At 39.9% G+C, this 24,928-nt stretch overlaps 1 pseudogene; it reads right to left on the bottom strand.

The window, feature by feature from the left end:
- Positions 1-1,209: 1,209 nt before the first annotated feature.
- The window catches only part of LOC120551563, a 93,753-nt pseudogene continuing 70,034 nt past the window's right edge, over positions 1,210-24,928 (bottom strand).

A 24,928-nucleotide genomic window follows, 5' to 3' on the forward strand; every position in this document is an offset into this window, starting at 1 on the left:
TAATTAAACCGTAGTTAAGTTGCAAATAAATTTTGATTTACTTTAATTATTCCTCGTGTTTGGTATTATTCAATATGTTGATGAACAAATATAGCCTAAGTTGTGTTTGTTTTCTGTGGCCCGAATACTACTAAAAGATTAAATTTTAAATAAAAAACTAAGACTGAATTTAGTTTAAAGGTTTTTTTATTTCCAAATTTCTCCCTATTTTATTGTAATTTCACTTTTTCAAATCATCATTTTAACTTTGCTTTTTGACTTTTAATTATAATTATATATATATATATATATATTATAATTAAGGGTGTGACGAGATTAAAACGTGTACGAGATTTCTTGTCGAGGTGAAAAAGTTGTCTCGTGGAGGCGAGGTGAAAAGTTGTCCGCGAGGCGATGTGATGTCAGCGTGATGGAGCGTGAAATTACTATTGAAGATCCCCCTGCCACTTTTAAATCATTTGTGTGGCAACATTTTGGCTTCTCTTGCGGAAATATTAGAACCGAAAGAGTGACAGACAAGATGAACACCAGCCGTTCGTAATCTCGCTGCGACCACGCGCTCTTGTATAACGAGATCTCGTCACACCCTTATAGTTGATTTCAAAATGCACCTAAATTGTTTTGCATTTTGTGATTTTTCAGTTGAATAAAAAAACTATTTTCCATTCATATATTTCATCATTGAGGATTTCTTTAAATTTTTTTTAAAAATCTCGTCTCGTCTCGTTCTCGTGAACCCAATCTCGTGATGTGTCTCGTCTCGTGGAGTAAGCGTCTCGTCACACCCCTAATAATATATATATATATAATTTGATATCTTTGTATATTCTCTCTTTTGGCTGCTAATTTTAATTATGAATAAAAGTATGCTCCATAGAAGAGTGAAGTCATCAGATCATCTTAATGCTCAGCTTCTTATTTATTGTCACCGTATAGCAGATAAAAATTCATATTAGAGTTTCAAACCTCCACCAAACATCAACTGGCTGTCCTGAACTACGAAGACTTTTCATTTTATAAGTTCTTTCCTCTCTTTTAGACCCATGTTAGCAGTTCATGCAGTGAATAACACCTGATCAGACTATGTATGTGTTTCCATTTAAAGATTATGGGCCCTACATCTTCGCTGCCGCCGCAACTGGAGACACATCTGACTTCTCTTCCACGTTGCAGCGAGCTGAGACTGATTTAAACCATCACAGACGGTAACAAGATTTACAGACATCAGTTGTTTTTTGTGTTGGTGCCCAGTTTCAGGAAAATAAGACCTGTTGTGAGATTAAATGCTTAATGAGAGAAAGAGAAAGAAATCAGAAGAGATGAGCTGATATTCTGCTGGACGTTGGTCCTGGAGAACTACACCACAGGACGGATCTTCATGCTGATGGTCTTCAGGGAGTAGTTACGACCTTTCCAAGTGAACCACTCCACTCCAATATAATAAAGAGTGTTGTCATCCCCCAACGATAAACACCGTTTGGATTTGTAGCGTGACAGTTGTTGTACCAGAACGCCCCACAAATAATTTGGCACAGTTCCTCTCCCAGGAGTCCAAGTCTTTGTCGAAGGTGGAGAACCTCTGTCTGTTGTGATAGCTCAGGGAGTCTCCTACAGAAACACAACAAGTGTATAATCACAACATTATGATACAACTAACAATGATATATATTTTTTGGAGTGTTTTTACTCCAGTAAATACCACAGGCTAATTCTCTATCTATAGTAAGTATAACTAAATAATACAACTATTGAGCTAAGAACACTGGACTGGTTATGTATAATGGCTATTATGGTAAATATATTTAATTAAAACAATGATAGAATCTACAGATTGAGTCAGCTATAACACTTTTTCAGTACTTCAACCCTTACCCTCAGTCCATAGTAAAAAACATTTCAGATGTAAAAATAATTGCAAATCTATTTATTCTGAACATTTTGTTATTTATTAAAAACATTTTACACTCCACACCAAAATAAACCCCTCCCCTCTCCTGTCCCTACAACCTATTAAATCAAATATTTATTAATTTCTTAACTACACTGTAACTTTTATTCTTTTATCTTAGTCTATTTCCAGCCTTTTTAGTATTTGTTTTTATGACTAAATTTATTTTTATTGTTTCACTTAAAGCCTTTTTACTGAAAGGTGCTACCTGTATAGAACCATAAAGTTGCCTTACAACCCCTAGCCTGTCAGTCATTCACCAGGGCATAGAGAACCCTGTTCTGCCGGTCTGTCTCAAAGGAAAGTTTAACTGCACGCGACCCGTTTCCCCTGGCCCTTAAAATAATAATAATTAATAATAATACATTGAATTTATATAGCGCTTTTTCCTGGACTCAACCCCTCTTAACCCATGTTGAGGGTTGGTAGGGGAGAGGAGGTCAATGAGGTATGAGGGGGCCAGATGGTGGAGGGCTTTGTATGTGAGGACCAGGATTTTGTAGGTGATCCTGTGGGAGATGGAAAGCCATTGGAGTTGTTTAAGGACTGGAGTGATATGGTGCCAGGATTTGGAGCGGGTGATAAGGCGGGCGGCTGAGTTCTGGACCAGTTGGAGTCGGGTTGATGTTGGTAGAGCTGATGCCGAGGAGAAGTGAGTTGCAGTAGTCCAGTCGGGAGGAGATCAATGAAATGAGTCTTTCAGCAGCGGGGGTGTGAGAGGGTCTGATTTTGGCATGTTGCGGAGGTGAAAGAAGGAGGTTTTAATGACTTGACGGATGTGAGGCTCCAGGGAGAGGGTGGAATGAAAGATAACAACCCAAGGTTGCGGGCCTGGGAAGATGGGGAGACAATGGTGCCATCGATGGTGAGGGTGGGGTTATTGGTTTTATTGAGTGTGTATTTGGAGCCGATGAGGAAGAATTCTGTATTGTTGCTGTTGAGTTTGAGGAAGTTGTGTTGCATCCAGGTTTTAATAGCTGACAGACAGGAGTTGAAGTGGGAGAGGGAGGATTGTGGGGGATTTGGTGCTGAGGTAGATCTGGGTGTCATCGGCATAGCAGTGGAAGTCCAGGTTGAAGTGGCGGAGTATCTGACCAAGAGGGAGGATGTAGAAGATGAAGAGGAGGGGGCGCGGGAGTACGGAGCCTTGGGGAAAACCATGAGTGACTGCACCTGTGGCAGAGGTGTGGTTGTGGAGAGAGATGAAGTGGGATCTTGGATAGGTAGGAGTTGAGCCAGCTGAGTGCAGTACCTCGATACCAAGGTCTTTTAGTCTGGTGAGCAGGATGTTATGGCTCACGGTATCAAAGGTTGCACTCAGGTTGAGGAGGATAAGATAAGGATGTTGAAGTAACCGGTGTCAGCAGAGGTGAGGAGGTCATTGAGGACTTTGAGGAGAGCGGTTTCTGTGCTGTGGAGGGGCGAAAACCAGATTGGAGGGATTCGAATTGGTTATTGGCATGAAGATGGGTTTGTAGTTGTGAGGCGACTATACTGTCCAGGGTTTTAGACAGAAAGGGGAGGTTGGATATTGGGCGGCAGTCTGAGGGAGGAGGGATACAGACCAGGTTTTTTAAGGATTGGGGTGACGGGCGGAAGTTTTGAAGGCAGAGGGGACAGTTCCAAGAGACAGTGAGGAGTTGAAGAGGTTAGTGAGGTAGGGGTATAATATGGGGGAGGCAGGACTTCAGGGGCGCGAGTAGGGAGGGGTTCAAGGGAGCAGTTGGTGGGTTTGGAGGAACTGATGAGTTTGGAGATTTCAGGAGGAGTGACTGGGTCAAACTGGGAGAGGAGGCAATGAGGAGAAGGGGTCGTGAGGTCAGGAGGGATGGGGAGAGGAGGGTCCATAATGGGTGCTGGAGTAGATCCTGGGAGGTCCAATACAGGGGATAGAGATTGGTAAATGTTCTTGATTTTTGTCAGTGAAAAAGTGGAGGAATGAGTTGCAGAGATCCAGAGTAGAGGTAGGGAGGGTGTTGGTCCAAGGCTTGATGAGGTTGTTAATTATGGAGAAGAGGGATTCTGGGGTTCTGGCAGGGGTCAGTGAGGATAATGGAGAGTTAGGCAGATTTGGCAGCAATGAGGGCGTCTTTGTAGGCAGTGAGGTGGAGTTTATAGGCTTCATGATGGACTGTGAGGGATGATTTCTTTGTCAACCGTTCAAGTTGGCGGCCAGTTTGTTTTATTTTCCGGAGTGCAGGTATGTACCAGGGTGAAGAGGTGTTGATATTATATTGCTGCGTGGAGTAACTGCACTCGTGACCACTCTATCAGCATTGACATGACTCCCTGTAACTTATTTTCCTCCGTTTGAACCTCAACTCTGCAAATGTGTATTGGCCGGTACAGGTACAGAAATTTGGCACTGTTTGATACGAAAATCAGTCTTCCCGATTATTACGCGCGTAATTTGGTCGGTACCATAAAAGTTCAGGATACCGTACCCAACACTAAACCTGATAAATAATCATTGATATTGTTTGTTTGTTCTTAAATTTCTTCATTAAAACAGAATCAGATAAACTTATGAAATATAAACAGAGGACTGATTTGATTTCTCAGCAACGCGTATAACTCTTTGTGTATTTGTTTAGGGACAAGTATGTAGCATAAACCAATGGCTGAAATTCTCATCCTTAATGTGGAAACCTCACCTGCTCCTCCATCAGTGAATCCAGAAACATACAGTGGGTATCCGAAGGATTCTGGGTCGATGGAGAATGAGGAGTAACGAGCGAACACTTTGTTTCCTTCAAAGTCCTCCATGTCGACCAGCAGCTCGTACTTTTCGTGTTAGTCAGGTAGAAGAGAGTCTGGAGACCTGAAAACAAACAAACATTTAGAAACAGTTTCATGAAGACATGACTGTTAGTTTGGTTTAATTCTCACCGAGCCAGTACTCTCCAGCAGGGTTACCAAAGCCGGTCTTGTATTGATCCCAGCCCCTGTAGAAGTTACCGTGCCGTCCAACCTCCTCTGGAACACCTGGGGGAGGGATGGGGGTTAACTAGATAAACACACAAGATATCTGACAGCTCATGTTTCCAGACAACAAGGATTTTACTGGAATGTGATTTATTGTGAAGGAACTACAGGAAGTGTTGACTTCAGTTAAAATACTCACCGTCCACCCTCCTCCTTGTGAATCCATGTCACAGTACACCTACACACAAACACAGATATTAGTTAATGGGATACTTTAACTACAACTGTATGAAAATGTACTTAAATCAGTTCTACTACTTCACCCGCCCAGTCACAGTCACTTAGACGCAAAAACATAGAAAAATAGGGTTCAGGTTGGAAAAATGTTACCCTTCAACGGGTTCGGTGTTTTAACCCAAACCACAAACTTTTTCTAATTTCAACTAGCCGTTTTGGTGTCTAAACTAAAAGTTGTTACCAGAGTCCCACCCCTTCCCCAAACTAGCTGATTTGGCATTAGTATCCAAACACCTGCTCTGTTGCCGTCCATTACCCAAACTAACTTAGTCACATTACAGTAACATTGCTGAATGATGTTGTCACATTCAGTCATTAAGTTGGAGAGGTAGCAAACTGTCTTCCTGGAGCCTGAACAGGTAAGTGATCAATATCCCTCTGAAAACCCATTAGGTACCAACCTGAAAGAAAGTTGTTTTCTACTGTACTGATTACAATGCACCACAGGTGTCAAGTTCCCTTCCTAAGTAGAAATGTTGGATATCTATACTTTACGGAGTAATTATTTTACAGCAGACTTTTTACTTCTACTCCTTACATTTTCATGCAATTATCTGTACTTTCTTCTCCTTACATTTTAAAAATAGCTGCTGCTATTTCAGTTTGGCTTGTTTTTCATTCTGGCTCGTCATCGTTCAACAACAAACAATTCGCTCCATCCAGATAGAGTGAATTTGATTGTGGCTGGATGAGAAGTATAGACATATACCATTCCGACATGCTATTGGTTCGTACTTTCGATCCATCACACCTGTACAGACCTGGTGTTAATACGCCACCGGTGCTTTAACGACCGTTATCTACTGGACCGAATAGCAACGCAAATTTCGTTGCCTTATTTCGGGTGCCACTTAAATGACTGCGCTTGTCTCTGATGCTCCCAAAACGGACGTTAGAGGCAACTGAAACATCCGCCACACGGGACACTAGTTAACTCTACAGTTGGCAGCAGTAACGTTAGCCTACCGTTAGCTAGCGCTGGAGTAAACACGGTTAAAATGCTGAGAGCTAAACGGTGTAAAAGTGTGTCTGTATTTCACTGGAGAGGATTCTAATGCCAGACTGTAGCTGCCGTTGTCAACAACACAGAAGACGTATCACCTTTTTCAGCCCTTCTGTATGATTTTAATATAACATTATTATAGTCATTATGGCCTTGAGAAAAACGTTTTTTGTGGAAGTGGGGTTAAGCTTTTGTCCTTAATGGCATTTTTTCCCCATACATCAGGGGTCTTACAGCGTTTTTAAGCCAAGGACCCTTAACTTAAAGTGAGATGTAGCAGGGACCCCCTACTACATATTGTATGAAGTTAAGTTAGCGTATTAAACTGGCCCTAAAATAACTGTTAGGGCAACCTAAAGCCTTCTTACATACCTTTTTATCATAAGCTATTGAAATATTAATTGTTGGATGATTTTATAAATCATATTTTAATGTTACACAGTAAATCTAGGATTAATTGGACCTGTGGGCTGATATCTTAGTGACTACCTTACCTATAGGCCAGTAAGCCTATCATCAGTGGGAATTTATATTTGCTAATAATATGTTGGAATTATGTTAAGACATTTTAATTTTTTTTTTAAAGACTCAAAAATTTACAATAATTTGGAGGCCCTTATTAAACTTGGGTTATTCATTTGTAGGAGACAACATAGCCTATATTTATTTATTTAGCAGTAACTATTGCGGCCGTTCTAAATTGGCCTCTCCACTCTGTCTTTGGTGCTGAAACATTTTAACTGCGGTTTTCTTTGTTCTTTAATACAACAAAGACAATGTCAGACAAACTAGATTTTTATTGGACATAGGCTAACTTGGCTCAACAAGTGACACATTACAACATGGATTTATAGATGTTTTATAATGTATTTTTAAAAAATCACTTGATCGCAGGGGGCCCGTGATGAAGCTCTGCCCGCTCGCACTGTGCGAGTCTAGCTCCGCCCTGTTGTTAGTCCTGTTCAGTTCAAGTATTTCAACATCAAACTTTTTCGAGGTCATTTCTTAATGTAAACATTAACCTGGTGCATTATAAAAAAATAGGTGAGGGTTGCTTCTTGGTTTCACAATTTACAGCAGAAGTTCTATGAGAATCTCTTTTATATCAAAGAGAAACGTGGTATTGTGTACCGAAATCTCCCTAATCTGACTTATATCAAATCAGAAATATAATTGAATCAGGACATTGTTAATCAAAATTGTGAAATTATAAGTGATACCAAGCCCTGATCTGAAGGTCAACCTGCATCCCAGAGAGGATGAAGTGTACCTGGACAGCAGAGCGGGTCCGGTGGGATAGATGGTGTACACTCCACTGGGTCGGCTGTTGTCATTATTATAAATGTCACTGCAGTCCAACGGCAGATCGAAGCGCGCTGGCAGCTGATCAACAGAGGAGCCAGCAGGAGGAGGACGACTGATACCAGCTGGAACAGAAGAGATGTTTTCATTTAGTTCATTCAGTTGTTATCGCTTTATTTGGTGTTGGTAATGCATCCCTGTGCAAAATTTTCGCGCCACAAATGATTAATATTCGTTTGCCAAACTATCAGATATATAAAGTTGTAAATTTACCTTCATGGTCAGATTTCAGCAGAAGTGATCTGTCTCTGGTGTCTCTCTCACACTTATTTATACTGTTAAGATTAATAAGTTACTGAGCAGCTGCTGTTTCACACTGATAAAACATGTCCTTGAGTGTGTGTGTGTCTGACATGGCTTACATAATGTCGACACCCAAATCTGACACCCCAGCACTTTTTAGGACCTTAATTTAGGACATTAAAGGACCAAAGAGACAACTTTGTACTTTTGAGTAAAGCAGGTGTCTTCAATGATTTTTAAACCAAGGACCCCTTAACTGAAACAGAGACGGAGCAGGGACCCCTACTATATATATTGTATAACGGAAGATGCATATTAAACTGGGCCTACAATAATGTGGTTAGCACTTCTGCCTCACAACAAGGTTGTGGGTTTGAAACCAGGTCTTTTCAGGCCTTTCTGTGTGGAGTTTGCATATTCTCCCGTGCTTGCATGGGTTTCCCTCTGGGTGTTTCGGTTTCTTCCCACCATAAAGACATGCATGCAACTAGGACTACAGTTGAAAATTAGCCGACTCTCTAACACTGGCATTTTCAGAAATGTTGATTAATGTGCATTGTCCTAATGTAATAAATCAAATAAAAAAAAATAATAATAATTGTTGGCATGAGTTTATAAATAATCTGTTAAGTTAAAACATACATGTGGCACAGTGAATCCTCAGGATGAACTGTATCTGTGGATGACTACCTTAGTGACTACCTTACCTATAGACCAGTAAGCCTATCATCAGTGGGGATTTATATTTGCTAATTATACAGTATGTTCAAATAATTTGCAGGTCCCCTTGTAATGACTCTGAGGACCCCCTAGGGTCCCAGACTGTTAAAGATCTCTGGATTAAAGACTTGGTTTTATGCAGCAGGCGATATGAGGGCGGGTACTGTCTCCCTTGTTAGAAAAACAACAAAAATGTATGATCATGAGTGTTAAAAATATGTTAAAACAGCATTTAAAGTGTAATCACAAACATAATTATTATTATTATTATTATTATTATTATTATTATTATTATTATTATTATCATTATCATTAAAGGTTTACTTAGATAGAGACAGATACAAAAACATAGATAAGCTTCAACAGTCATCTGATATATGTATCATAGTGTTTTTAGCGCGAAGCTAAAAACACATATACAGAAAGCACAGTGTAAAAACTAAATATGAGAGCAAGATTGTTCCCAAATTAGCCACAATTTGTTTTGTTTTTGAAGATGGCTAATGTTGGGATACATTTCAAGTGGTCTGGCGAGAGTTCCATAATGTTGCCCCTTTTACTGAAAAGGCAGTTTGGGCAAATTATGTTTTACGGAAAGGGATGCTGCAATTGCCTTTTAACGCTGCTCGGGTGGTGGATCTGGTACCACTTTGCTGTCTTGTTATTGTTTTGCAAAGGGGTGGGGGGCAGCATTATTTAGCCATTTGAAGACCAATTTAACAAAATGCAGGGAGATGAAATTAGCAAAATTTAAAATCTTATGTTTGCTTAGAATTTGGCAGTGATGATACCTTATTCTCTTCTGGTCCAGGACTTTGTTCGATGCTCGTATAAAGACACTCTATGGCCTTAAACCTCATGCCCTCCTTAAAAAACTTACTCGAACCTTCGAGGCAAAAATGTCCACGCACACAAAAACTGTTATTAAATCATCATATATCAATATTTTTTTCTGCTTTTTTTCATAAATCACTTAAACAACTTCTAACCTAATCAAAACTACCAAACATTCAATCATTTTCAGGATTTTAACCCTTTAAATGCCAGTTTATGTATTTGAAGTATTTCATTTTTTATTACAAAAACACAAAAAATGATTTTTTTCCATATAATGAATAATATCTAGATGGGGCTTTGGTGGTGATTAGAGGCTTGGATATGTCAAAGATAAGCAACAAAATTAATTTGATTGCATTAGTATTTTTACATAGTTCCAGATACTCCCCTTTGGACACCTTCGAGGCAAAAATGTACATGTCCAAAAAACTGATATTAAATCATCATATATCAATATTATTTCTGCTTTTTTTCATAAATCACTTAAACAACTTGTAAATTTAATAATGTTCTGGATTTTAACCCTTTAAATGCCAGTTTTAAATCTTGAAGTAACAATTATTTATGAAAACCCAACAAAACATTAATTATTTTCCATAAAATAAATCATAGGGGAATGGGGCTTTGGTGGGGATTAGAGGCTTGGATATGTCAAAGATAAGCAACAAAACTGATTTGATTGCATTAGTATTTTTATGTAATTCCAGATATTCTCCCTCTGGACACCTTCGGGGCAAAAATGGCCCCATTGACTTCCATTATAACCACATGTTTTGATCTCACTGCCTTTACAGTATAAAACCATGCATTCTGTAATGTCAGCATTTCATTTGGAAGAAAACTAGTCATATTTGACATTTTATACTATTTCACCAGATTCAACCATTTTGCCCCTTGTAGGCCGATGCGCATGAAATTATAGTTATATTATGGAGCGGTGTGTGTGTGTGTGTGTGTGTGTTGTGTGTGTTTGTGTGTTTTTGTGTTTGTGTGTGTGTGTGTGTATGTGTGTTTGTGTGTGTGTGTGTGTGTGTGTATGTGTGTTTGTGTTGTGTGTGTGTGTGTGTGTGTGTGTGTGTGTGTGTGTGTGTGTGTGTGTGTGTGTGTGTGTGTATTGTGTGTGTGGTGTGTTGTGTGTGTGTATGTGTATGTGTGTGTGTGAGAGTTTGGTGAACCTGTAAGCAAGCAATGATCATTTTAGGGCTGAAAAAAGGCATCTTTTGAAGGATGCATTTCATGTGTCTTTGAAGACGGTGCTTGAATAAAAACATTGTCTCCTGCATTTGCTGTAAACTGGCGCTTATCATTTCAAATGGTTTGTGGGACATGGTGGGCCCTGAAGACTGGTCTCCCACTATGGACATCCCACAGGCTCCGGGTGGATTCCCCTTTGGACCGGTACACACCAGCCAGGTGTGAAGTCCCATGTATGTTCTGTAATCTCTTGAGCATCCACATCACTCCATCCTGAGATTGAACACCTCCCGTGTAGGTTTGTCATTTCCTGAATCAGCTGGATCAAGTCAAGAGTGAAGAAAAGGTGGAAAGAGGATGCCACATCATGGATTCTTGATATGGCATATCTCGTGGGCTCTGACATCATGCCGGTCGGTGCTTGAATGTTGCGCAGCGTCTCAGTATTAGATGGAGACCAGACTTGCCAATTCTTCACTGTCCATTCAATGTTAGGATGGACAGGATCTTCAGTGTCCTCTCCACTTTCAGAGGAAGGTTAGAGGCACTCACAGAGTTGGAGGACACCAGTGACCATTTTGTCAGACTCCAGAAACTTGTGTCATCTTCAGATGAGTCCTGCAGTTGGCTGGAAGATAAAGGCTCCTTCTCTTTGCTCCAGGTCTGTCTCCTTCTCTAGAGCCAGGTGCATCAACACACTAATAGTTGTTTCTGTTTACAACAAATGCAGGAGACAATGTTTTTATTCAAGCACGTCTTCAAAGACACATGAAATGCATCCTTCAAAAGAAGGAGATTTACACAAACTCTCTCTCACACACAGACACGCATGCACACACACACACACACACACACACACACACACACACACACACACACACACACACACACACACACACACACACACACCCGGCTCCATAATATAACTGGCTAAAGTAAGGTGCGCTTTTTTCACCACTAAAATTATCATTGTTTGTTTACAGATTTACACAAACTCTCTCTCACACAGACATGCATACATGCACACACACACACACACACACACACACACGCATACATACACGCACACACACACACACACACACACACACACACACACACACACACACACACACACACACACACACACCCACCCACCCACACACCCACAGACACACACAAATATACATATACACACACACACACACACACAGAGACACAATACACACACATATACACACACACACACATACACACACACACGCACGCACACAAGCGCACGCGACAACACACACACACACACACACACACACACACAGCTCCATAATATAACTATAATTTCATGCATCGGCCTACAAGGGCAAAATGGTTGAATCTGGTGAAATACTGTAAAAATGTCAAATATGACTAGTTTTCTTCCAAATGAAATGCTGACATTACAGAATGCATGGTTTTATACTGTAAAGGCAGTGAGATCAAAACATGTGGTTATAATGGAAGTCAATGGGGCCATTTTTGCCTTCGAAGGTGTCCAGAGGGAGTATCTGGAATTACATAAAAAATACTAATGCAATCAAATTAATGTTGTTGCTTATCTTTGACATATCCAAGCCTCTAATCACCACCAAAGCCCCATCTACATATTATTCATTATATGGGAAAAAATCATTTTTGTGTTTTTTTTATAAAAAATGACATACTTCAAATACATAAACTGGCATTTAAAGGGTTAAAATCCTGAAAATGATTGAATGTTTGGTGGTTTTGATTAGGTTACAAGTTGTTTAAGTGATTCATGAAAAAAAGCAGAAAAAAATATTGATATATGATGATTTAATAACAGTTTTTGTAAGCGTGGACATTTTTGCCTCGAAGGTGTCCAGAGGGTACAAAATGAATCATTTAAGTATAAAAGACATGTAAGGGTAAAAAACACTGGATTTAAAAAATTTGACTAAAAAGAAGGATTCCTACAAAATTTCATGCCATAAGAAGTAACACAGCAAAAATGATCCAAATGAAAAAAAAACTTGAGAAAAATGTACAAAAATGACCGAAGAGGGCATGAGGGTTAAGTTACGTCTGGTGAGCTTGGGACCATGTGGTTAGCCTTACAAGGATATGTGTAAAAGAATCATAGAATAAAGAAAAAATAAAAGCACAGTCAAGAGTCAGGCAGTTTCTTATCATCATAAAACAGCCCAAGTTAGCCTTAATTAATTTCCTTTGGGATTAATAAAGTATCTCTATCTATAATGGTTTCACAGATTTTCTTGATATAAGTTTTGAAATTCAACTGATATATAATTATAATTATTCCCAGATACTTCATTTCAGCTACATGTTCAATAAACTCCCCATTCATTTGTACATTCAAGAGTTGTGTTAGAGGTATTATTTTAATGGAAAAACAGACAGTTTGTTTTTTTAGTATATAAAGTTAAACAAGATGAGGCCAGCCAAGATGATATTTTGTCTAGAGTGGCATTTAGTATGTCAGCCACAGAAGTAGAGGTATTACCAGATGCATACATCACTGTGTCATCTGCATACATCTGTAGACCTGGTTAAGGTTAGCATTAGATTTATATTAATCATGTACAGTAGCTGCTACAGTTCAGGTCAGGGGAGGGAGTGAATGATAAAAAAATAAGTTCTGCGGTGTGTAGTCTCATTGGCCAGAGCTGAGCAACTGCTGCCTCACACAGGTGTGTGTGTGTGTGTGTGTGTGTGTGTGTGTGTGTGTGTGTGTGTGTGTGTATGTGTGTGTGTGAGTCTGTGTGTGTATGTGAGTCTGTGTGTGCGTGTGTATACAGTAGTTAGTTATTACCATGTGTAGCCTATCATAGCCTCACTGTATTCTTTCAACGCAGTCAGCACATTAAAAGTCCCATAAGATATCAATACTGGGAATTTCAACGCCAGACAAAATGCCTCTGTAAATGTGTATATCCCTTCAACCAGTCAAAATATTTGCAAAAACTAACTCATAAATATTCTATGAGGCCTTTAAAAATATTCGCTTTTTCCCAACTATTTTTTATTTGAACTTTTGAAGTTAAAACAACAAGTGACCAAACACAGTGAACAAAATGAGCACAGCATAGTGGAAGTGATATGTCACTTCCCCTCGAATCCCGCAACCCACCGCAAGCAACCCAGTACAGGCCCAAAACAGGGACAGACAACACAGACCCATGCACACACCAGTAGGACCACACAACAACCAAAACATAAAAGTAAAAAGATAGACAAATTAAGAGAGAGAGGAGAGAAAACAAAAGAGGGGCAGCTGGCGTCAAGTGCCGCAGTCCAAAAGGAGCTCAGTCCTCCAAGTCAGGAAGTAAGCTGAGGGCGTCAACAAGCTCTAAGAAAGGGTTCCATGTCACTAGGAATGTCGAGATAGAGGCTTTCAACAAAGATCTAAGCTTCTACAGCTTCAGATAGTCGAGGAACTCCTTAATCCAGCCGTTGTGTGTAGGGGGTCGGGAAGCTTCCAGTTGAGCAGGATCAATCTCCGAGCGAGCAGAGTTGTAAACGGCAGGGTCCGCCTCAGTGCAACAGGGTGGTCAGCGTCAGGACAAAGGGTTAGGGGGAATAATGTGCCGTAGGCTCTACTAATGGTATCAAAAATGTTCAAACAGAAAGTTGTTAATTTGGGGCAAGACCAGAACATATGAGTATGGTTGGTAGGGGGACTGGTTACACCTGTCACAAGCATCTGGGACAGCGGAGTATATTTTAGACAATTTTGCATTTGTATGGTGAACTTTATGAAGGACCTTGCATTGGATTAGGCCATGATGAGCACATATGTCATACTGTCATTTTGATGGTGGGTTATCATGCTTTGAACCAGTACTTGCTATCTTAAGTCTTTCCCCTTCTGTCTGTTGTCCTAGCGAAGGCCCCCCACCTCACTTTTCTGAATGGTCATAGGCGACTTTGGAAACTTGCGGTTGATTTCTCCTGAACAATGGTGATTTCTCCTAAACGGTGGGTGAATGAGGCCCAATTAGGAGATCTATTAAAGAACCAATTGAAATGTGAATACAGTATGAGGAAGAAACACACTTAAAGTGTGTAGAGCTGCAATGATTAAACAATTAATCCGGCGTTTGATTAATTAAAAATAGTTAAACTTCTTTGATGTCAGCTTGTTAATGTGAATATTTTCTACAACTAGTCCATCCATCTAGAAAATAATCCACACATTATTCACCAAAATCTGGCAACTACTGTGATCATTTTATGAGATATGTTCTTAATTCTCTGAGGTCAAACAAACAGATCTTATTTTAGTAATCTCACACTTTATTAAGAGTCCCTTTGGTCACGTAAGTCCTGATACTTATAATCTTATAATATTTCTGGTTTAACCAGCTAATCAAACAGTATGATACATGTGATCATGATATTAAATATATAGTTCCAAGCATATTTCACAAAAAAATTAAATTAACTAAGATAAATAAATGCAACTCTCCTGATAACAAAATGATAAAACACAACACTGATGTCTGTGTGTGTGAGAGAGAGAGTGTCAAAGTGTGATTCATTTCAAAACAGTGAAACGTCTTTGATGTCAGCTTGTTAATGTGAATATTTTCTACAACTAATCCATTCATCTAGAAATAATCTACACATTATTCACCGTGAAGATAATCATAAGTTACAGCCTTACTAGTGTGTGAATGTTTAAAAGATGTAAAAACAGCATTTAAAGTGTGATCACAAACATAAATGATGGTTAAGGTTAACATTAGACTAATATTAATCATGTAGCTGCTATACTTCAGGTCAGGGGACTGATAATACATAACATGTCTGTGTGTCTGTCATCTGATGCACACAGCACTAAGCAGCTGCTGCTTCACACAGGTAAGAACAGTGTGTGTGTGTGTGTGTGTGTGTGTGTGTGTGTGTGTGTGTGTGTGTGTGTGTGTGTGTGTGTGTGTGTGTGTCTGTGTGTGTGTGTGTGTGTCTGTGTGTGTGTGTGTGTGTGTGTGTGTGTGTGTGTGTGTGTGTGTGTATATGTGTGTGTGTGTGTGTGTGTGTGTGTGTGTGTGTGTGTGTGTGTGTATATGTGTGTGTGTAACCGATAACACTATACATGGGTGGAAACATGTCCTTGAGTGTGTATGTCTGCCATTGGCTGACACAATGTTGGCACCCAAATCTGACACACCAGCACTTTTTAGGGACTCGCCTCCATTAAAGGACCAAAGAGACAACTTTGTACTTACCAAAGTCATTTTGGGGTACCATGGTTCTGGAGACAGCTACACGCAGCAGCACCACAGGCCAAGCAATCAGCCTGCTCCAAACAGGCACATCTTCAACAGCCACTGTACTAGTTTTCATAATGAAGGGTATTTTCAGCAATATTTTAATGATTTAATACAGTTAATTTAATTTTTTCTCACTGTTTTTGTTATTTCTACCCCAAACTCCATTATAAATCTCAGTGTTTCTCTGGGCTTTTGTAATGGGAAAATTACACTTAAGCCTAATTCCTTATATTTTTATGTTTTATTTGTACTTTACTTATCTCACAAATGCTGAAAGAGTTTCTCATTCCCACATGCAGATTTTGATTCTAACTTTGTGAGACATCCAGTCTGGAACATAATATGAGCACTGTCTGTCTGAACAGATAAAGGTACAAGGTCACCCTAAAACTATCTCTAGTTCTCCCATGCCAGTTAAGATGTACCTGGGGGGTGAAAGTCGTACAGGGAGGAGGAGGTGAGATGGCTCCAAGATGTCTCTTGTATTTCTCTGATTGTCTTCATGTGTATCAGATTGCCTGTAAGAACTGTAGCGTCATAATAATCTAAGTGTGTGTGCTGTCACTCTGAAGATGCATAAAAGCCTGGTGTTCTGATCACTCATTAGAGGAACTGACTCCACACTGGGCTGCGGCCTTTTGTGAAATCATGTTGCTCCTATATTTGCAAATATATATTTTTAATAAAATACAAAAAACCTAACATGGTTTAGTCTCCTACTGTCTTATTTGTTTCACTTTACTAAACTTTGAAAACTCTTCCCACTGCTGCAAAGAAAACTTCCATTACAAACCTGGTGTCAGAAGTGGGATCATGTGTCAGATAAGAGAGACTCCGTGGGTGACGGAGGACTCGCGATCCGAGATCAAACCATCTTCGCCTCTACCTCGCCCAAAAAGCATTCAGAGAGAGAGGATCAGAAACCACGGAGGGCTCTACTGACTCCGCCATAATCTTAAGACGGAAGCAATTTCAACAGCAGGGTAAGATCGAACTCTAATTGAAATTAAGAGTGATTTGAATTGGCTGTTGAAAATTACAGAAACAAATACTGATGTTGGAAACTGAAATAGATTAATAACCATTTTGGGGTTTTTGTATATAAAAACCATATTGGGTTTTCTTTGTAAATAAACTAGGGTAATTACATTTGGGATCATTCTAGCAGTAATTCTAAACCAGATATCTCTCCACACGTGTGTGATTTATTTTTTTTATAGATTTTGGGAATAAATCTAAATAGATTTTGAAGAAAATCTAATAAACAGTTTTTAAGGAACTGTTCGGTTTTTGTGCGTGGATTTTCCAAAATAAGATAGAATCTGGCCTTGTAGCGACGGCTACTCGTAAGATAAAGAAGTGCTTCTCCCAATAAAATGGGTAATGGATCGAGCAAGATCCCCATCACACGGGAGCCGTGGTGGATGAGATTGTGTAGAAATATGGTTCAGAATGTCTCTGCCGTATTGGTCAAAATATTTTGGGTTTCCTTTAAGTTCGGGCAAATTGAGTAAATGTTGAAACAGGAATTAGAAGAACAAGAGGTAAAACTAATGAAAAAGACAAAATTAAGACTAGCTACCGAGTACAGAAAAACAAAGAATGTTTTAACATATGGATAAAACAGGTAGTGATTCAGGGAAAGAATGCAAAACACACATACACCCATAAGCTCCTCATCAGTTCTAGAACCTAACCAAAGCCCATGTTCTGAGCTTTCTTTCTCTAAAACCAGGAAGACAAGCTGGACAAATGGTCTTTGCTGAAGCAATATAAACTGTTAAGAGTTAAGATGTTGATTCAAATAAATAAGAAAACCCTCTTCTATTGGGAAATACACTTTTTTTACTCTTTTCTTTTCGTCATCTTCATTGTCTTAGTGTGAGGCCTCTACAATAATCAGAGGCTGACTCTTTTCTATTGGTCTACGTGGGAGTCACATAACACCCAAATTTCTTAGAGAGACAGACAGACAGACAGAGAGAGACAAACAGACAGGCAGACAGACACACAGACTCACTTCAAATGGACTGAAGGCAGAGTTAGTTACATTTTACAGAAAGTGAGAAATCAATAAATCAAATGTTTAAAATGAAAGAATTCTCCTCTTCAGGTATCTCTCAGGTAAATCTTCATGTTGTCAGACAGAGTGGATCTTAAATGGTCTTAAAGCAGCAGAAAACTATCTTTAAAATGCCCACAAGGGGGCGCCACCGTCTCATAGATCCCACTAGTTTCTACTTCTGAGACTGGTTGGTGCATACATACACAAAGAACAAACATGTTGAAAATGATTATGAAATACACAATAAATACAGAAACAAACAAAACATAATAAAAAAGAGGCTTTCTGTCTGATCCTGTCTCACTGTTCCTAGTTAAACCGGCACTTTCTTTTGGAGTTAGCCAACTAGCTGCTGGGGGGAGGTACCTGGCTTGCAATTGTGCTTGTATTTTCTCAATGCTCTCTGTTTTTTAATTATTATTGTGCATTTCTTGTTCCTTTTTTTTTTTTTCTTCTTTAATCCTGTTTTGCCCCCACTGTCATTACATGGTCTTGTATCATACCCTTACCCATCTGCCCCCCTCTTATTTACTTAGATTGGGGGTCCTATGGTGGCAGCTAAGGTTCTTTAAAGGGTGATAGAATGGTTATATAGGGTATTTCACACTGTTCCTTAAGGTCTCCTAATAGGGTATATAACATTGGTTGGGCTAACAATGGCCTGAGTGCTGTTTAATGCTCCCTAATGCTACCCTGTTAAATAGGTCTGAGTGAAACAAGAGCTTTTCTGCCTTATATGGTCTGCTGATGAATATTTAGATGAGCTGTGCGCTGATTTGTTGAGCAAACCACATACACATACAATGGAGACGAGACAGACGTGTCGGACTTCAGGAGCTCCACACAGTCTGATGAGACAGTGGCAGCCTGCTGCGCTCCATACCCAGGGCAAAGTCACCGCTTCTGGGTTACTGGACTACCGGGGTTCACGGAGCTCCGCGGCCAGTTGCTGGCTACCGGCATACCTATAGTATATTTTACAGTTTGAATTTCATCATGGTGCTTATATCACAGCTACCCTAAGGTCTTACAAAGCTAACACTTTTGTCTGATTTCAATTTAATGCATTTTTGTGAATTTGAGGGGCGTCTTTAGCAGGAGGCTAGCTAGCTCTCATTGATAGAGCTCCATCCAGCTCACCGCTGGCTCTATTAATGAGACTTGCGGACAACAGGCGTTTATTTCCCTGATCGTTTGTTTAAATAACGCAACACACATATGCATCATAAGATTAAATGGAACCTGTGGTAAGAGATTGCAGGTGTAACAAGCTCGCTGACCGTGCTCTCCGTCACACACACCGGCCTTTTAGCAGGAAGAGGGGAGGGAGAGCAGAGAGCTGCAGGCCCTGGAGCTCCGTCAGGGCCTCGGCATTTGTTAGTCCAGTACCCAGAAACGGGGACTTTGCGGAGGTATGGAGAACCACAGGCTGCTGCCGTGACAGAGCTCCATCTAGCTAACAGCGGGCCGGGGTCTGTGAAGGAGGCAGCACCGGCTGCTGTCATGTTAGCCTGCTGAGCTCCTGAACTCCAACACACAGTCAGACTAAATTTGCAATTAGCCATCAATTTTCAGAACGTCACATATTTGACCTCTGATTTCTCGCCATAAAAAGTCTCAGAAGTGAATTTAGTAATTAAATTAAAAATTCTCTTCTGTCTGCGATGTGTTGCAGACACAATTAGAGCCATGCCCTGTTGGCGGCCTTGTTTGGAGCCCTCCCTGACACTCAAATTACCCAGGTCTAAATCAGACTTTGTTGTATTTCTTTTTCTCAGAGCTAGGAGGTTAATCTTGATTCCCTCACATTCCTTATGGATAAGAGATGTGCTATTGTTCTTAAAACTTGAAAATATTAGACACTTGAAGAGAGGTGCTGTGTCAAAATTTGATAGAATCTGGCAGCCTTTTCTTTCTTATGTTGACTCCGTTGACCTGCAGCCTCCAGACGCTTCATAATCCAGTAACTGCCATGATGTAGCCTATAGCCTGGTGATACTGATCCTCGACCTTATCCTTTACACACTTGTTTTGTCATAAGACCATAACCACCATTTTTTTATTATTATTTATGGTGTTGGGTTGTTGTTGTTGTTTTGTTTTCATCTGTTTTGTTTGTTGTTTGTCTCCTTTATAGTTATAGTTTAGCTTAACTTCCTTTATTGATTAGCACAGCCTAAGCTGGGTGGGTAGATGGGTGGGAGGGGGGGGAGGATGTGGGTCTGGTTTATAATTGTCTCTTTACTGATATGTATTTTATTTTTTAATAGAATATTGTAAATATAAATAGCATGAATCTATACTATTACATACATATTATAATTACAGATTATTTTCTTGCATTGTTTTTTGTAACTGTAAAAGTCTAAATAAACCATGGAGAAACACCTTTATTTTTTGTTTCTCTAAGATTTAAAATAGAAAATAAAATGCCAGTTTAACTAGAAATAGTCAGACAGGATCAGACAGAAAGCCTCTTTTGCATGTTTGTTTCTGTATTTATCGTGTATTTCATAATAATGTTCAACATGTTTGTGTGTGTATGTTTGCACCAACCACCGAAGTCTCAGAGGTAGAAACTAGTAGAAACTAGTGGGAACTGTGAGACGGTGGCGCCCCCCGGGGCATTATAAAGATAGTTTTCTGCTGCTTTAAGACCATTTAAGATCCACTCTGTCTGACAACATGAACATTTACCTGAGAGATACCTGAAGAGGAGAATTCTTTCATTTTATTCCTTTGATTTATTAATTTCTCACTTTCTGTTAAAGTTAACTAACTCTGACTTCAGTCCAGTTAAAGTGAGTCTGTGTGTCAGTCTGTCTGTCTGTTTCTCTCTTCTTCTCTCTCCCTCTCCTTGTCTGTCTGTCTAAAAGAGTCAGTCTCTGATTATTTTAGAGGCCTTACAGATAGGGCTTTTACTTTTGCCCCAAAATCATATTCGAAGTTTGTTTGTTCATTACAGTTTTTTCCATCTGCTTACACACAAAATCTTTTCATGTAACATGATTTTTGAAACCTCTCACTCAAAGTGCAAAACTACCCAGCAAATCTCCAAAACCAGAAGCTATTTCTCAGCCTTTCACTCAGTTTTCTATTACATAAAACCCTTTTTATCAAAACATTACACACAATTCTCTACCTAAGACAAAAATCTAACAGGAAGTGACTCTGCTTTCTTTTTCTAACACAACCAATCAAAATGCTACACTTACTCACCAGGGCACACACACACTCCTCACATGTGCAAACACATTATGTCATAACTGAACACTAAACAATCACTGCTTTAGTATAGGCCTATACAGAGGCCAAAGGTCAGATTACCTGTTTGGAACAATGGATGCCAACAATAGACAGAGAGACAGGGGAGGAGGAGGAGGAGGAGGAGGAGGAGGAGGAGGAGGAGAGGAAGAAGGAGAGCCATCTCTGATGAGATCAGGGCCACACTTATTCATCATGTGATCATCCATGAATTGACCAATGAGAGAAGCCCATCTTGAGTAGCTTTACAGTGGCATCCATATTGCATGCAGCTATCTAATGACTATTTCAGCATTACTAATCAATCAGACTTTGTTTTACACAAAGTGCATACAATCCCCCCAAAACATTATATTTATTATGAAGTACTTGCACAATCCTGCACACATAAATGTAGTCACAAACAAAATATGCAGCAGATCAATAGCAAGCAATGTCTTGGAGTCATTCTGTCCTCAGCATCATGCCTCTGGGCATGGTCAGGCCACAGGACCTCATCGTCACAGGCAATCCTGTCCCTCGCTAAACAACGGGAAAGAATCCTTTAGCATGCCGAATCCAGCCTTGAATCGCTTCCACTCCAATGTTGTCACACGCTGCATCCATTGACTTAATGAGATTTTCCTGTGCATAAGGATTTCTGGCATGACCTTCCACCTCCATGCAGAAAAAAATAAATAAATTCTTCAATGGGATTAAGGAAGGATGAGTATGGTGGGAGGCACGCGCTTAAAAAAGGGGGGGTACGCTAATTTATAACAACACACAAACAACCACGGTGAAAGTTGATTGTCCCAGATTACCACATCCAGTACAGGCCAAAAGTTAGGACACACCTTCTCATTCAATGCGTTTCCTTTTTATTTTCATGACTATTTACATTGTAGATTCTCACTGAAGGCATCAAAACTATGAATGAACACATATGGAATTATGTACTTAACAAAAAAGTGTGAAATAACTGAAGTTGTCAATTTAGCGACTTTTTTTCACAAAGCGACTAGCGACAAATACGGCGACTTTCTGTAAAAAAAAAATAAGTTGCCAGTATTGTCCAGCGAGCACGCAATGTATTTCTCTCCTGTGGCCCCAAAACAGTCTCCTCTCTCTTCTGTTGTGTGACTGAGGAGTAGCCGCCCCCCCCCTCCCTGTGCTCTCTCCTCCAGCAGCACTGAGCCGGCAGGTAGGAAGGGGAGAAGGGAAGGAGTGCGGGGGCCGGTGTAGGTAGGAGAGACAGCGGCACACAATGGGAGAAAAACGCCGCTGAGCTGGCCTGGCCCTGGGCGAGCCAGCTTTCTTTGAGAATTAGGGGGGAACGCACCGCTACCGAGCCACGGCCGCAGTGGCGTAACGAGCCAACACGTGATGACGGCGCAATGTCCCCGAGTAGGACAGGATAGGATCATAGAGACACAGCATGTAAGAGATGAGATGACTGACAAAATCAGGAGTAGCCACAACAACAACAAAAAAACACTGGTGAATGCACACCATAACACATGATAAAACACACAAGGGCAGCCCCTCCAGGATTTCACCGCCTTTTTTTGAGATTGTTGCGGCCCAAAATGCCTGATTTTACGGGAGCTTTTGTAAAAAATTACAATAAAAGTTGCGTGTTTTTTTGTATGTTTGTTGCAATGAAGTTGCAGAAGACAGTGAAAGTTACAAAAAACTATGCAATTTTTTTTTTGATGGTTCTTTAAAAAAAAAATAATAATAATTATTACTATTAATGAATTACTCTGGGCTGAGATTTCCTAGGAACCTTACCAAAAGGCTCAGGATGCTGCAAATGTTGGTATAATATGAAAATGGCTGGTGGATTTAAGACAAAAAAATAATAATTTATTGAATGAAGAAAATATGAACATATATGTCACTGTCAGTGGCTTGTTGATCTTTACATTGTTAGTTAATTTCCTATCTGGCCCACATGGCAAACGTTTACAAGCAAACACATTCACAAAAAATAATGCACATAACAGGTTGGAATATTAAGGGCTGCCTAATATTTGTTGAAATATCATTATTTTTTTTAAATATTCAAATGATATTTGAATAACGAAGTTCGAGTCAAAGCCCCCTACACTAAGATGATGAAGATGATGAAAAGAAAAGCATAAAAAGTGTCAAATTTTTATATATTTTATATTTATTTCCCAATAGAAGAAAGTTTTCTTATTGATTTAAATCAAACTCTTAACTTTTAACAGTTTGTATTGCTTCACCACAGAAACAAGCCCAGAGAAACAATGAGATTTATAATGGAGTTTGGGGTAGACATAACAAAAAGAGCAGTCAGAAAAAATGAAATTAAATCATTAAAATATTGCTGAAAATGCCCTTCATTATGAAAACTAGTACAGTGGCTGTTGAAGATGTGCCTGTTTGGAGCAGGCTGATTGCTTGGCCTGTGGTGCTGCGGTAGCTGTCTCCAGAACCATGGTACCCCAAAATGACTTTGGTAAGTACAAAGTTGTCTCTTTGGTCCTTTAATGGAGGCGAGTCCCCAAAAGTGCTGGTGTGTCAGATTTGGTGTTAACATTGTGTCAGCCAATGGCAGACACACACACTCAAGGACATGTTTCCACCCATGTATAGTGTTATCGGTTACACACACACATATACACACACACACACACACACACACACACACACACACACACACACACATATACACACACACACACACACACACACACACACACACACTGTTCTTACCTCTGTGAAGCAGCAGCTGCTCAGTGCTGTGTATATGAGACTAAAGACACACAGACATGTTCTTTTTATTAGTCACTCATTTACTCATTCACATTTATGTAATGCTGTTTTTACATCCTTTAAACATTCACACACTAGTAAGGCTGCAACTTACGATTATCTCTACGGGAATAATGTGGGATTATTTTCTAGATTACAGTTTTTTCAATTGCTTAAGCACAATTTTGAAAAACAGGGACAATCTTTTTCAAAACACTACACACAATTAGCAACAACCACACACCCAATCAGCAGAACACCTCAGACCCTTGGCAAAATGAAACACTCTTGCAAAAACTATACACTAATTTATAAAAACACATTTTTACCGTATGAAACCCACGTTTCATTTGACTTAATTGGAGTTTTAACCAGATACACACTGCTGTTGTTAACCTAAAACACTTTTAGCAACTCTACTTCTCAGTGATTAGAGTACTGTAAATGAAGACCACAGAGACATTTACAATAAGTTCACCAAACACTACACAAGACCAATGCTGCAGACTGAGGAAAAATATCATTTATTTCTCTCAATATACCCAAATCAGTCAACATGTCAACATGGAGAATGACTACTAAAGTAGTGTGCATAACACTGTTAGCTCTGCAAACAACAGACAAACATAAAATAACGCTTATCCAGTACAGGTTACAATCACAAAAAACAACAAACAAAAAAAGATCTGACAAAGTACAGAAAATTCTAGACATTATCTCTTCTCCTAGCAGGATCTGACCAGAGAATTTCATCAACATCACAGGCCATATATCCTCATTGGCAAGGCAACCGTCTTGAATGTTGAATCCATCCTTGCAAAGCCGCGTGTTGACTTGGTCACAGACGCCCTCCATGGCCTGAATGAGGGGGTACCTGAGCCTGGGGCCCCAATGAGGGGTACCTGAGCCTGGGGCCTCAATGAGGGGTACCTGAGCCTGGGGCCTCAATGAGGGGTACCTGAGCCTGGGGCCTCAATGAGGGGTACCTTGAGCATGGGGCCAGAGATCCTAAACCCTCGCGGAATATGCTCTTCCTC

This window comes from Perca fluviatilis, chromosome 21, assembly GCF_010015445.1.
Source record: "Perca fluviatilis chromosome 21, GENO_Pfluv_1.0, whole genome shotgun sequence".
Taxonomy (NCBI): domain Eukaryota; kingdom Metazoa; phylum Chordata; class Actinopteri; order Perciformes; family Percidae; genus Perca; species Perca fluviatilis.